The 10,086-nt window shown below is 49.9% G+C and overlaps 1 long non-coding RNA gene across 1 annotated transcript; it reads right to left on the bottom strand.

Moving 5' to 3' along the window:
• Positions 1-7,166: 7,166 nt before the first annotated feature.
• Positions 7,167-8,923, bottom strand: LOC119110424 (uncharacterized). Its single transcript, XR_005095486.1, has 3 exons — positions 8,891-8,923; positions 8,341-8,466; positions 7,167-7,360 (listed from the first exon to the last, which is right to left on the bottom strand). It is a non-coding gene; the product is annotated as an uncharacterized LOC119110424 (long non-coding RNA).
• Positions 8,924-10,086: the final 1,163 nt, after the last annotated feature.

A 10,086-nucleotide genomic window follows, 5' to 3' on the forward strand; every position in this document is an offset into this window, starting at 1 on the left:
GCTTTGGTAAGAGAGCTGTATTTAGTTAATGTATCATCTTATGTGTGCATTTACTTAGGTCAAGATACATTGTCATAATTTAGTATTCGATGTGTTTACAAGTGATATGGAACGATAACTTTGCTGTCACTTCTAGATCTACTGTGTTCTGGCTCCGTATGCCAGCGTGCTTACTTCATTGGATGACAATGTTGTGTTTGTTTCAGAAACAAAAAGAAAAAGAAGTATTTAAGAGAAAAGACAAATGTCTTTATGTCTTTTTTTCCGCCGTCGATGACAGTTTCAAACTTGCTACCTGTGTCCACCTGTATTTCTGCCCTCAATAACTATCTCCCATGGACCATGTTAATTTGCCATTTCCTTTCACATTCAATGCAACACATGTACCCAAGGTATGATGAAAGCTCATAAAGTGCAAACATGCATGTTCAAAATTAACGAAACGGTTAAGACCCGCATGTGAGAGAGTGTAAGACTCGAGTGTGAGGGTTTTTGATCATAGTCTGCTGTTTCACTGCTTTCTATGTTTCTGTGGCACAGGTCGCATGATATTGTCGCTTCCGCCAATGCTGTCGTGCAAATCGGTTTCTCAGGGTTTTCGATTCGCTGGATTGTTTCAGTTTTGTAAGCCTGCTAGCAACAGTCCGTCACAGGACCTTGGTAGGGGTTCACAGTGCAGCAGTGCGGTTCAGTTAGTCTCCATGCTTCCGTGTTGAACAAAACGTTCCTGAAGCACGCAATTCGGACGTTGAAGTTTGATGGTGAAGTGAATTACTGTTACGTTACTTCCATTGTTTCTGCACTCTACTTATTGTTTGTCTTCTGGCCACAATGTCGGTTACGGAGCTGAAACAGAAACGTGGTAGGCTGCTCAGTGTCCTGACAAGAGCTCGTAGAAGAGCTTCCGTGCTGATCGACAGTAGAGGTAGTAGACCGCAGGTAATTTCCATCAGTTCTGAACTTGATCACGCTTTAGAAAAGTTGGAAGAGCTTAATGCTGAGCTGAGAGGAAGCCAATGAGACACATGCGGCGGTGCCAGAGTGGGAAGAAGGCAGTCGAGCGAACTGCTCTGGTCACGGAGGCCATGGCCGCTGGCAGGATCTGTGCAAGCTGCAACGGGTAGCATGGAGTAAGCGTGTGTCCTGCCGTCGTGCAGATGACGGTGGATGATGATTCATTGCCAGCTCTGGCTGCTGCTTTTTTTGCCTGAAAAATGGACATGGTGTTCGAAATTGCCACTTCAAAAAGCTATGTAGTATCGATGACTGCAAGATGAGGCACCACCATGTGCTGCATTGAAACACAAGGGTGACCATTCGGACCCACCGTAAGGTTTTGTGTCCAAAACCTGAAGACAGTCGCGTGGTGGCTGCAGCCTCACTGAAAAGCGATGCTGTAACAACTCTTCTGCAGGTTGTACAGGTCACCATCATCGGCAGTCACGGCAAGTCCATGAAAGTCTGTGCTTTACGTGACCCTGGTTCTCAAACATCCCTGATGTCAGAGGATGTGATGACACAACTTGATCTTCGTGGAGAACGGCAAACACTGCGTCTGCAAACTGTTGAAGGACATGGTTTTGGACAGAGCTCGACGAAACTGAAGCTGGAGATTGCGACATCAGGAGACGATGGTGCCAGGATTTCATCAGGAGACGATGGTACCAGGATTTGTTTGACCATAGTGTGATGTTCCATTGTGATAGTGTGATGTTAAATGATGTTCCCGAGGTCTTCTCGGTGAACGATATTAATGTCACAGTCCCCCGACTCCAGAAAAAGAAACCCGAATGGAAGCACCTTCAGAAGCTTGATCTCCTAGACTGTGCAGGGAAGAAAGTGCAGCTTCTGCTCGGTGCCAACGTGATTGAAGCTGTTCTTCAGTTTGAGGTAAGAAAGGGCAAAGCCGGTCAACCAGTGGGCTTCAGAACCGCTTTTGGATGGACCATAATTGGTTTTGTAAAGGACTTCGTACCAGAGAGAACGCACCAAATGATGTTCTCCAACAAGATGGCAGCTGATAATGAGATGTCAGCAATGCTCCAAGAATGGTGGAGCATTGAAGCATTTGGGAGTGAGTTCGATGATGAAGACTTCAGATCACAAGACGACATCAGAGCAGTACAAATCATAGAAAGCACCTCGTGAAGGCTGGACAATAGACACGAGACGAGACTTTCATCAAAGAGTGACGGCGTCACCTTGTCGAACAACAATTCAGTGGCAATCAGCCGACTTCGATCCCTGGAAAAGAGCCTGCTGCGCCAACCACAGAAAGCAACAGCATACAGAAAAGTGCAGTCCGTGGCGAACGGACGACCCCTCACATGCGTCAGCTCTGACGCCACTGATACTGAGTCGCTGACGCTGGGTCACCTCCTGCTCGGATGTGCCGGCGTCAACAAGTCTCCAGGAGTTTTCCAGCCCAAGGAGATCAACAGCAGACGCCGCTGGCGTCAAGCCCAAGTCCTGGCAAACCACTTTTGGAAGAGGTGGAGACGAGAATATGTGCCTACATTGATGCATCGTCAGAAGTCGCTCCATGACATCAGACACCTTCGAGTGGGGGACGTTGTACTGATGATGAATCAGATGCCCGCGAGGATTTTGGCCATTGGCTCGAGTCGTGAGAGTTTTTCCGGGTACGGACGGCGTCGCTCGTTCTGTGGAGTTGAGGTCTGCGGGAGGAGGCACTTCCCTGCGCCCTGTCACCAAAGTATGCCTCTTAGAGGAGGCTGAGGGGAGGCATACTGTATATATCATTGGACGAGTTGAGGTGCTACTTAGATGTGCTTGCATTGATTGTGGCTTTCCCTCCAACCATTCATGGCTGGTTGTCCTTTGCTTCCTTTCTTTGTTAAACTCTCCCATCTGAAGGCGAAGACGAAGGATTTCAACATTCGTGGCTGATGAGCATGTTGCAACGGACCAAAACCTCGTCCGTGACGTCCGGTCCGACCCTCGGCATGTCGTGGTCAGCTTCATGCCCCCCTCGGACGGACGGATGAGCCCAAGTTTTCTGGTGACCTCGGATCATGACGCTGACCTTCCAACAAACGATGTCGATCTGGGGGGTGCCTCAGCGCCGGTGTGTTGTTGTGTTGTTGCGAAATGACCCAGTAGAAAGGTTTATATTCTATCGTCTCATGAATTCTTGGGTGGGTGATTCAGCCAACCTTCTCCAAAATCTCGAAATATGCCTCCGGTGGTCACCAACCGGTCAGCGCCGGGTGAGTAAAAAGCTTCCAGACACGCTGGAGGTTTCGAAAGCGTGATGGTGGCCGCTCCCAGCATGATCAATGGAGGGTTCATGAGTCCAACAGCCCTATGCAGCACAGTTGCCTACACTGCTCAGTTGGGTTCACATGTTTGCTCCAGTTGTCAAAATCTGGCATTCATTTAAATACGTTAAAAGCCCCATCAATGGCGTGATGTCGAGTGCGCCTGGCTGGCTGGACACACCATCCCGCACCTAGCCGGCATCATTGGCCGCTGTCTTCTCTTCGAGCCGTGCTGCTTTCAGGTCGCTGCGATGCAGGGCTTTCGAGATCAGGCACAGGTTTAGATCCGTGTTATACGACTTGTTAGTAGCGAACAGGTTCCCGTGTATCGTGCTGATAATTTCGTTATTTGGCTATAAAGCGATTTTACTTAAGATGTTCTCAAGGTGGATTTGGTTAACATTGCAATACTCCAGAAAAGTCACGCTTTGAAAAGCCCGTATGCAAACGCATTGCAGTCTAATGTTCAAAAGGAGCGTATCACGTTATTGGGATTTTGAGATAAAATGGCCATCTTGAAAACCATCTTGAAAACCATCCACAACCCAGCCTTTCTTAAGACCTAAGCCCTCTAGTTTCTGAGCTACACGCCCAAGAAAATGAGAAGTGTATTCCGGAAGGAGCATTTCAAGTCAACTTGGCATTCATGACATCATAATTGCGTCATTCAAATCCTGCCGTTCCATAAGGCATGTGGCGATCAAGGCCAAGAAAAATAAATTGCCGAGGCGTTCATATCTGACGTTTGTGAGCACGATTTCTGGTCATAACGGCCGTCAAATGGCTCTCAATCAATGTTGCGCAAGGTACGATGAAAACAAATAATTGTGCTGCCTAGAGCAGTCTTTTCTACTTGCAAAGTATACCAATAGTTATAAGTGACCTTGTTTCATCATATCTGATGCTTGCCTCAATATATGCAACTGTGACACATTCCCTTTAAGCATTGAGTGGCTTGTTATAGAAAGTTATGATTATGTGGCTGCAACAGGCGAACTCTTGAAACAGGTGACGGCTCAACCGGGATGATCAAGTTGGAGGCTTTCTCGCGGTTGGATCCATAAGACCGGATCCAGAGCATGCAAACTATCTAGGTACAGCCATACCTTGGAAAATTTATTCATATCACGATCAAAGTGTATCAAGGAGACATAAAGCTCTCTCCGCCAATATCTGATCATTTGGATGGAGATACTAACCTTACGTTTACAATTCATGCGTTCAAGCCAGCACGCAAGGCGACGACCGGCCCGTCGTAATAATTCAATGCATGGCATGGAGGCGGATTATTTAGGATAAGCATGCGGAAGAAACGCAGGCAAAGAAGGCAGGACTGGGCTCGCGGGTAGTGAGAGGCTGCTGGTTGAGGAGCCGGCAGCCACAGGGCACAGGGCATCAAGCGCGGCTGAACGGCTGGGTTAATGACAGCGATGCGGGGTGGGACGAGTGATGCGAGTAACAAACACAATACAGCACGCTGCTGGCCTGAAAAAGGGGCTACTGGTCTGGCCGGGCCGTTCAAGCAGCACAATCTTGGTCACGACGTTCAGAAGGTGATTTGCTCGCCATTAGCCAGCGTGATCAATATTTTTTAGTTATGGCTGCTGATATTAACGACGCGAAAAACAAAAGACAGGTGTCATTAGAATCAAGACTATGTGCGCTGCATTTGCTTGCACGGCTGGTACCTAACACAGATTAATGACTGCAGATTAAGTAGGGCATCAACGGCAAGGTCGCATGCGAACCAAGGGTGAACGCAATGTTACACTACATGTTGCAGCGCGGGAAAGATGCAGCTCAGTGCCAGGCTGGGAAATAAACCCATGGACTGTTCTACAACCACTTTGCACTTTCGGCGTCAATCTGCACGGCTTAAACACTTCAAACAAATACTGCCTTCAGGGCAATGAACTTGGACTTCAACCAATCGGGATGGCGTGAGCCGCTTACGTCACAGTTTGGAAGGACCAGGTTCGTTCGCGTTGTACCCCTGCACGTAATAATCTGTGATGCGTGTTTGAAGAACGTGAGCGATATGTGCAGCAAACGCAACGCTAGGACAACCAGCCCGCGCTTGATTTCAGATTTCGGAGGAGGTACTGAAGAGTGGGATCCTCGATTCAATGCATACAATTTTGTCGTAGGATAGTAGTAGGATAGTAGGATAGGACCGTACCGTAGGATCGGTTCCTTTCACTAACTTTCAGCAATTCGAAACCAGAAATGTCCAAAAACCTTTGCTATGATCATCGATGTGCGGAATGAGAACAAAATTAACGCTGCCATAGATACCAGCATTAATGCCTCTCTCTGTCATAGATGTCTCTTTCGACGCCAACACATAAAGTGAATTTATATGCTTGTATGTCATGCCAAACAGAAGCAAGACGGCGTTATTAATGTAGCAGCAGATAAATCTCATTGAAGTGCTCATGGATGCAAAGGATGCAGCAACGTACGCTATGTTTTTCAATGTGCGTCTTCGGAAACTACAGTTGTGCTCGTCATGATACATTATATTTGTGTTTTTGGCCTAAGATAATGGTTTGAGGGCGATTGCTGGACTTTTCGGAATGATAACTAAATTTGGACTTTTGGACTTAATATGCATTTTTAGATTGCAACCCATTTTAGATATCTCACTTGGCAAAGTTTATTCGCTGGGCATGCTATTTTCAACTAGCTTTCAGGCCATTTCACCAAGCCGTAGCTTTGTTTGCTCACCGTCAGTGTGAGAACTCTCAACTTATGATGGCTTGGATTTGAGGCCTTAGAGGTCTTCCGTTGCTTCCTTCCACTTTCTACGCTTCCTTCGACTTCCTTTGCTTTCTTCTATTTCCTTTACCCAGTCGATCCACCGGCCATGACGCGGTTCCCATATCCACCCGTGATCATTCCAATTCAGTGAAATTTGCCCATGACCCACCCATTTACATTTTCCGAGGTCTTAAGCTCTGAATTAAAAAATGCTGTCAGAAATTGTTACATCCAAACCCATCCTCTCGCACTAATGATTGCAAACATGGTGTGACACACAGGCCACAGTCAAAGGCGGAGGTGGGCAGGTGGAAGGCGCGGGAGGCGTCGCCCCTAGGCCTGCATTTGTCTTTTTTCGCCATAAATAGCCCCAGTGGGAAAATAGGAGTTAAATAATCACAAAATAGCGGTTAAATAGCAGCTAGCCGAAAATAACAGTTCAAAATCAGCGTGATGCGTTCTCATCCAGTTCCGCCTCCCCACAATAAAAATTCTTGCCTCGCCCCTGAGAGTCTGCTCTAATCGTAACTAAAAGAAGCGTAACCAGTAATATTGTGCAGTATTTCCTGAAGTATCTATCTGATATTTTGTAAACGTTTTACCAGTACCATACCCGTGCCCGCAATGTACCCAAAATCTATCCATGTGTCGTATAGCGATCTACCGATGTACCCGCTACCGCCCACATGGGTACCATGGCTTTGCCCATCCCGTGAAGTCCTCTAGTTCTGAGGGTCACGTAAGTGTGTACGATATTTGCAATGGTTATGTGAATTCGATTCGACACTAAGCCACACGCAAACCTACATTTACCACATTCCCCAGCGTGACAAACGTGGTAAGCAACCCCAACTGGCGAGTATTCCAGAGGTACGAGCGGAGTCTTTTCCAGATGCTTAAAAATACACTGATCAAGAGTTGCACGAACACGTTTAGAATAGAAGTCAGTCGACGGGTGGATTCGGAGTTAGACTTGGTTCTTCCGTGGAAATGACAAGCTAAAGCCGGCAGACTGCATATATTGGACATAAGTATTTAGCAGACGTATGTGCGTTCATGTATTGACGCAAACCTGCGAAGAAAACATCTTCACATGAGCACATTGCAATACACATACTTGTCTGTCTAATTAGAATCCGAGGAGATCCACATTGCCGAGGAAACTGTCGGCCACATGAAAGCCATACTCGGATGCTGGAGACCTCTGTACACGGATCTCTGTTCTGTTCTGATCTCCGACCGGAGCAGCAGGCTGCTGCACCACGACGCCGCGGAGGACATGTGCCGTCGTTACAGCTCCCCCCGGCGGCCGTGAGAGCCTGAGGAAGATGGCATGCGTTTAGAACATGTGATCTCAACCGCAGGCTGTTCTAAAGAGCTAATGAAACAAAGCAAACGCAGAACTATACACATCAGTTGGCTGGCCTGTGCCTCAGTCATATTGTCATTCTCGTATGGTGGTGTACTTCACGTTCTTCATGCGCGTCATCCTACATTTGCTGTTCCTTCCTTGCACCCAGCATGTGCATGCATAGGTGGTTTGGGTTGTCATGTCTGACTATTGTACCGCAAAGATTGCTCAATCATATTTTCGCATCACTGTCGACACTGGCACCTGCCATGACTGCAGCGACCGGCAGGTTCTGAAGCATTCACCACCGACACCAACGCCTGCCAGGCTCTGCAGCACTCACCACCGACACCAACGTCTGTCAGGCTCCGCAGCACTCACCACCAACACCAACTCCTGCCAGGCTCTGCAGCACTCACCACCGACACCAACGCCTGCCAGGCTCTGCAGCACTCACCACCGACACCAACGCCTGCCAGGTTCTGCAACACTCACCACCAACACCAACGCCCGCCAGGTTCTGCAACACTCACCACCAACACCAACGCCTGCCAGGTTCTGCACCACTCATCACCAACACCAACTCCTGCCAGGCTCTGCAGCACTCACCACCGACACCAACGCCTGCCAGGCTCTGCAGCACTCACCACCGACACCAACGCCTGCCAGGTTCTGCACCACTCATCACCAACACCAACGCCTGCCAGGTTCTGCAGCACTCACCACCAACACCAACGCCTGCCAGGTTCTGCAGCACTCACCACCGACACCAACGCCTGCCATGACTTCCGCGGCCGGGAGGTTCTGCAGCACTCACCACCAACACCAACGCCTACCAGGTTCTGCAGCACTCACCACAACACCAACGCCTGCCAGGCTCTGCAGCACTCACCACCGACACCAACGCCTGCCATGACTTCCGCGGCCGGGAGGTTCTGCAGCACTCACCATCGGAAGCACCCTGAAAGCCAGCGAGCGTCTCGGCAGCGTCGCCCCCTGGAGCCAGAGTCGCTGCCGGAGAACCAAAGTCGATAGGTGGCAGCACCGGATGCCACTGCTCTGGCTTCAGAAGCACTGAAAGCCGGAGAACAGACGGGACTTGAAACACAGGACATCACATGACAATGTGCCATCAGCTCCGATGTCTACTTGGACGTCACTGTTTTCTGACAGGGTGATTGACGTTTAAGTGGTACCCACCAACACCTGATGAGCTCGCGGATTCATAGAAGTGTCAAAACCAAGGAAACAAAAGAGCATGATTAAGTCATTTTTAATATCAGAGTTGACCTTTCATGCGTATGGCTTTTGCGTGGGCTCTTGCAACATCTGTGCAGGAGGACATTTGTCGTGGTAGCCTGTGACGTGAAGGGGAGTTCTTGCCGTAAATTGATGTCTGAAACTACTCACCACCAGCGGCCGTTTCGTACCGCAAAGTTACGCCCTCTCCTCTCCCGGTGCAGCGCTCTCGCTGACCCGAGCGAGGCTCAGTCCTGACCTTTCCCGGTGATGAGGCCGGCGCGGACGGCGGCACCCACTGCTGCAGCTCGTCCAGCTGTGGCCGCCCCGAAAACTGCACCACCTCACCCGAGGTCATGTTGACGGCCACCAGGGCGACCGCGGCGGTGACCTCGTACTGCTGCCGCGCCAGCCGGGCCACCGGGTCGGAGCTGCAGCCAAAAAGACAGCCGCTAAACTGATTGTAGAGACTTGTCGCCGTGTGGGATAGGATGAAGGATGCAGCAGGCGAAATGGCTCGCGTGCAGCTTCGGAGGTGTGCTTTTCCGTTTGTATGGTCTTCCCTGGTCATCACTGACTTCTTCAAATCGTTTCCAGAAGAAGGTATTAAGTACGCCTGTTCGCGCTACGTTGATGATGCTGCGCAGCCGAGCACAGAGCGAGCCATCTGACAAGACGTCACCGCGACCTATGCAGAGCGCAGCGGGACGTGAAAAAGGCTGTTAGATTCGAAGCAGTACCCGATAGCACCACCTTAAGGTCATTGTGATTCATCCAATATTGGGCGGGAAAAGCGAAGGCATTTCACCAGCATGGGCACTTTGACAGATGCGGCGACTCAGACGTGTAGAACATATACATCACATTGATGGCGCCATACAACAGGGCGTGGAACACATTACACAACGCACGGACAGCTGGAAATGCCCACCAAACCAGCCCGCCAGAGATGCGCAGCTCGTGACTTGAGTCATGAGCACCTGTTCATCCTCCCACCTGTTCATCCAGTAGAAGTCGGTTTCTGAGAGCGCCACGTGCCCGGCCGCTTGCACCAGCGCTTCCGTGACGTCCGGTCGCGGACAGGCCGGGGGCGTACAGAACAGAACGAATGTCCACTGCGTCGGTCGGAGACGATCGAAGTTTTCCTCCGTCAGTTGGGACTGAAAGCGCGGCGCGCCTGAACGACGCAGCCAGAAGAGGCTCTGCGGATGTACTAGAAAAGCTGAACTGCCCAAGCGAGTCCCTGCCGATGGACTCTCCGTGAAAGTTCTGCGCTGATCACACTAACGTCGGCGCTGATCACACTAACGTCGGCGCTGATCACACTAACGTCGGCGCTGATCTGATAGCGCGCGGTGCTGCCGCTGGCAAATCACTGACAGGAACGGCTGCAGGGGGACATGTCTCTTACAATGTATGACCATGTTTGCTTACGACATATGAAATGGTGGCGTC

This window comes from Pollicipes pollicipes, unplaced genomic scaffold (genome assembly GCF_011947565.3).
Source record: "Pollicipes pollicipes isolate AB1234 unplaced genomic scaffold, Ppol_2.1 Scaffold_2555;HRSCAF=2994_pilon_pilon_pilon, whole genome shotgun sequence".
NCBI lineage: Eukaryota > Metazoa > Arthropoda > Thecostraca > Pollicipedomorpha > Pollicipedidae > Pollicipes > Pollicipes pollicipes.